Below are 5,592 nucleotides of genomic sequence, written 5' to 3'. Positions count from 1 at the left end.
CCCCCCCCCCTTTTTTTTTTACCATTCCATCAATCCCTCACTCTATAATATACATTAGATTTTTTTTCCTGGCTCACATGCTGTGCAATCTGGCTGAGGTAGGAGGAGAAATTCTCTTGGTTTAATTGCTATGGCAACAAGAGTTGAAAGAAATCTTACATATAATTTAGTTTAGTCCTTTTCATTTTATAAAATAAGGAACTCGAGGGAGATCCCAGAGAGTGACCTTTACTTAAGGTCACAAGGTGAGTTGTATAGCAACCCCTCTGATCTCCAGATTCCCGGTTCACTTATTCCCAAGAAACTGGCTTAACATCCCCATCAATGATCCTGGCTGCTAAGCTGGCTTTGGGAAGCGGGTAGAGCATACATGCCAATAGGAAAACCCAAGAGAAATCATAAGTCAGTTAAGCAAAAACACCTAGTTACTTTTATAACACTAAAGTGAACTCCCAAGTGTCAGGAAACAGGAAAAACGTATCAAGAGAACACAGAGGGCTTTCCATGTTGTTGAGCACTGATTCCTTTTGGAGGACACAGATGGGGAAACAAGGTGACTCTGTGATTCAGTCACTCACAAGTGCCCTAGGTTAATGACTACCAGTCCTGTATATGTAAATTAAGTCCTGTATGTGTAAATTAATCCAATATATGTCCTTAAGTAACAAAATAGTTGATATATTTATGGTAGACTGCCAACTTCTAACAAGGTAATAACTGTGTGGCTTTTCATATATTTACTTTTTTCCATGCATAAACAAAAAATTTGAGTAACACATATCACTGGTTCTAAATGTGGTCTGCAATCCTTGCGGGTGGAGGCATGGGGAGGGGTCCTTGAGGTTAAAAGTATTCCATAAGAATACTAAAACAGCATTTACTTTTTTCACTGGGTTGACATTTGCACTGATGACGAAAACTGTTGGCACCTTAGAACAAATCAAGGCAGTGGCACCAAACTACCCTAACAGTTGTATTCTTCACTGACACTCCCTTATGCAAAAAATAATGTCAATTTCACTTTAGATGTCGTTGATGAAACAGTTAAAAAGTATTAATTTTACTAAACCTCATCCACTGAACATGTATGCGTGGCAAACATGAACAAAGCACTTCTGCATTCTTGAACATAATGGCTGTCCAGAGGATTTGGAAATCAAAAGCAAGGGAAGATCCTGTGAGGACATAGAGAGAGGACAGCCATCTGCAAACCAAGGAGCGAGGCCTCAGGGAACCAACCCTGCTGACATCTTGATCTCAGACTTTCAGTGCCCAGAACTGTGAGAAAATAAATTCTCGTAGCTTAAGTCAACAAACAAACAAACAAACAAAAGACCCCACAAAAGCACTTGTGCAATTGATTGAATCGTGAGCCAAAATAGCTGCTTTTTTTCTTAAAACACTATCTGTACTTGAAAAAAAGGACTGACGGACAAACTGTGGTTATTGAGAAAACGTGTTATTTAAAAAACCTGTCACTTAGAGGACAACTGACAGTATGTTACCAATGATAAAATTTCAGCTTTCAAATGAAAATTTTGAAAAATTGTATCTGCCACTGTGAGCCTGCCAGATTCCTAATACTTAAGACTTTTATGATGACATGGATAATGATATTAAAAGGAATATGATTGATACTGTACAAAGAAATATGTCAAAATTAGGAAGATCTCTTCAACACAATGAGCCACTATTTTCCAAATGAGCATGTTTGATATTATAAAATCATGCATGAGTATTAGATCCATTCAAAATATAAGACAGACCCATGATTTTAATGTTAACAGAGTAAGAGAAGTACTGGTACATTGATATTTTCATATTTCACATTGCAACTAACCTTTAAAAAACCACCACTTGTCAAACTTTGATGGGTATTAAATATCTATGATTATCTAAAAGAGTTGTTAAGGCCTAACTGGTTTGGCGCAGTGGGTAGAGTGTTGGCCTGTAGACTGAAGGGTCCCAGGTTCGATTCCGGTCAAGGGCATGTACCTTGGTTGGGCACATCCCCCCAGTAGGGGGTGTGCAGGAGGCAGCTGATCGGTGTTTCTCTCTCATCAATGTTTCTAACTCTCTATCCCTCTCCCTTCCTCTCTGTAAAAAATCAATAAAAAATATATTAATGTTAACAGAGTAATAGAAGAAATGGAAAATTGAAATTTTCATATTCCACATTGCAACTAACCTTTAAAAAACCACCACTTGTCAAACTTTGATGGGTATTAAATATCTATGATTATCTAAAAGAGTTGTTAAGGCCTAACTGGTTTGGCTCAGTGGGTAGAGTGTTGGCCTGTAGACTGAAGGGTCCCAGGTTCGATTCTGGTCAAGGGCATGTACCTTGGTTGTGGGCACATCCCCAGTAGGGGGTGTGCAGGAGGCAGCTGATCGGTGTTTCTCTCTCATCAATGTTTCTAACTCTCTATCCCTCTCCCTTCCTCTCTGTAAAAAATCAATAAAAAATATATTTAAAAAAATAAAATAAAAGAGCTGTTAAAATATTCTTTTTTTCCAACTACATGAGTGAAAGATGGGATTTTCTTCATCTTCTTAAGCCAAAACAAACAGTGCAACAGATTAAATGCAGAAGCAGATGTAAGAATCCAGCTATTCTTTATTAAGTCACACATTTGTTTTGCCAAAGTGCAAAAGAACACCACTCTTAGGATGTTTCTTATAAAAAACAAACCAACAAAACACACACACACACACACACACACACACACACACACACACACACACCACAAATGTTGGTGAAGATATGGAGAAATCGGAATCCTTGTGCATTGTCAATTGGAATATAAAATGATACAGATGTGATGGAAAACAGTACTGTGGCTCCTTAAAATATTAAACATAGAATTATCATATGATCCAGTAATTCTACTTCTAGGTATAGATCCCAAGGGATTGAAAACAGACTCAAACAGATATGCACACACCAATGATCATAGCAGCATTATTCAAAATGGCCAAAAGGGGGTAACAACCCAAATGTCCATGGACAGATGAATGGACAAACAAGATGTGGACTGTCTATAAAGTGGACTATCATTCAGTGTTAAAAAGGAAATTCTGATGCATGTTAAAATATGGATGAACCTTAAAAATATTATGCTAAGTGAATTAAGTCAGTCACAAGTAAACAAATATTATAAGAGGTACCTAAAATAGTCAAATTAATAGACAAAAAACATAGTAGTACTAGGAAAATGGGAGAGGGGATAATGAGAAGTTATTGTTTAACTAGAGGCCTGGTGCACAAAATTCATGCATGGGTGGTGTCCCTCAACCCAGCCTGCACCCTTTCTAATCTGGGACATCCCTCTCACAATCAGAGACCGCTGGCTCCTAACCGCTCGCCTGCCTGATGGCCCCTAACCACCTCTGCCTACCTGCCTGCCTGATCGCTGCCTAACTGCTCCCCTGCTGGCCTGGTTGCCCCCAACTGCCTTTCCCTGCCGCTCTGGTCATCCCCAACTGCCCTCCCCTGCCGGCCTGATCGCCCCCTGACTGCCTGCTCCCCTGCACCGGCCTGATTGCCCCTAACTGCCTCTGCCTTGGCCCCCACCACCCTGGCTTTGTCTGGAAGGAAGTTGGACGTCCGGAAGATGTCCGGTCGATCCGGTCTAACTAGCATATTACCCTTTTATTAGTATAGATGGATATAGTTTCAGTTTGGGATGCTGAAAAAGCTTAGGAAAAACATGATGGTAATGGTTACAAAAAAATGTGAATGTACTTAATGCCACTAAATTGTGCATTAAAAAAATGATTAAAATGGTAAAAAAAAAATTTTGTTGTTAATCCTCACCCAAAGATATTTTTTCCATTGATTTTTAGAGTGAGTGGAAGGGAGGGAGGGAGGGGAGAGAGAAAGAGAGAGAGAAACATCTATGTGAGAGACACACATCATTTGGATGCCTCCTGCACAGGGATCGAATCTGCAACCCAGGTATGTGCCCCAGGCTGGTGCTCCAACCACTGAACCACACTGGCCAGGGCTAAAATGGTAAATTTTATGTTATGCCTATTTTCAACAATTTTAAAAAGCTGGGAAAAAACCCCACAAGAAATAATAACCCCACAATGCCACTCTTCTCACTGTTTTTTTTTGGACAAGTTTTGGAAAATAGTTACTTTTATTAATAATGCTATTTATCCATGTATGAGTTTATTAGTTTTTTTTAAAATATATTTTATTGATTTTTTTACAGAGAGGAAGGGAGAGGGATAGAGAGTTAGAAACATCGATGAGAGAGAAACATCGGTCAGCTGCCTCCTGCACATTCCCTACTGGGGATGTGCCCGCAACCAAGGTACATGCCCTTGACTGGAATTGAACCTGGGACCCTTCAGTCCGCAGGCCGACGCTCTATCCACTGAGCCAAACCGGTCAGGGCTATTAGTTTTTTTAAATAAACTAATAAATACTTGAAAAATCTCCCAGTTTTCATTTCTAATATACTGGTAGTAAAAATGTAAATACACAACTCACATAAAAAGCTCTTAGGTCCTGAGTAATTTTTGAGAGGTAAAAGAGCTTTGAGACTAAAAAATTTGAAAACCACCGTCTTACATAAAATTTATTCTCTCTTCTCTCACTGCATTATGTGAGGATCTTCATCTGTTAGTATAGCTTTATTTGCCAGCTATACCACTTGCAGCCTGCAGACTAAAGGAAAGCTTGAAATATGGTCAAAATCATCTTTTAAATTATTATTGTCCCCAGATGCATCCTAACCCTAAGGACTAAACAACACACAGATGAGTGGCAATGTACAATAGAAAACGGTTAAAAACCTTAAATACTGGTCTGTTCCAAGGCGTTTTAGAAGTATCAAGTAAGAAACACAAATTTCCTTTTTTCTGTTGGACCTTCATTCAGACTTACAGTTCAAGGGTAGATGTGGGAATGGAGGGGGCAGGACATTGTTTCTGAAAACCACTCCATCCAGCGCACCGGTGCAAAGAATTTCATTCTCTTCCCATTTTGCTACTGATCTGTTGCAGAGGGGTGGGGTTAGGGAGCTAGGAAGCAATCCAAAACAGCAGCTGAGGCTGCCCCAAACCGTGTCCAAGCAATAATTCCCCCCATTTGGAGCCAAGTCAATTTGCCCCGGCAAGAGGCCGAATGTTTTATGGGGGAAGAGGTAAATAAAAAGGATATTAGCATGGACGGAAATCAGCAAAACCACAGCGGTTTCATCTTGTGTGGACGTTACATGATTTGCATGCTAAGTGTGTGTGTGTGTGTGGGGGGGCAAATGGAAATTGCTTTTCCTGAGTCTACAGCTGCGACACTTTTAAATACGGGTCTGCACTTCTGGGTGGGGGCGAAAGTCAAATGATTTTCTCATCCCGACCATCTTACTGCACTCATTTGGGGCCGAGGCTGGGCCAGCCTTGCGGACTGCAGCGGAGGCAGTTCCAAACAAAGGGGAATGGATGGCCTCCCGAGGGGGCGGAGGAAGGAAAGGTGGCCCTCACCTCCTGGCGCCAGGTGTCCCCAGGGTAGACCGAGCGGGTTGCGGGGAGGGGGGGAGGGTCCGAGGAGCGTCGTAGGGGTGCGGTCGGCAAACGCTGGGC

The 5,592-nt window shown here is 41.0% G+C and overlaps 1 protein-coding gene across 1 annotated transcript in view; it reads right to left on the bottom strand.

Moving 5' to 3' along the window:
• NLN (neurolysin (metallopeptidase M3 family)) overlaps window positions 1–5,472 on the bottom strand; it is a 77,147-nt gene extending 71,675 nt beyond the window's left edge. The window contains exon 1 of the mRNA XM_014549114.1: window positions 4,898–5,472. The gene's annotated coding sequence lies outside the window, so the exon portion shown is untranslated. The remainder of the gene's footprint in view (window positions 1–4,897) is intronic.
• Window positions 5,473–5,592: the final 120 nt, after the last annotated feature.

Source organism: Myotis brandtii, unplaced genomic scaffold (assembly GCF_000412655.1).
Source record: "Myotis brandtii unplaced genomic scaffold, ASM41265v1 scaffold115, whole genome shotgun sequence".
Classification (NCBI taxonomy): domain Eukaryota; kingdom Metazoa; phylum Chordata; class Mammalia; order Chiroptera; family Vespertilionidae; genus Myotis; species Myotis brandtii.
Note: the sequence above shows the minus strand (reverse complement) of the source record. Positions and strands in the feature narration are given on the sequence as shown.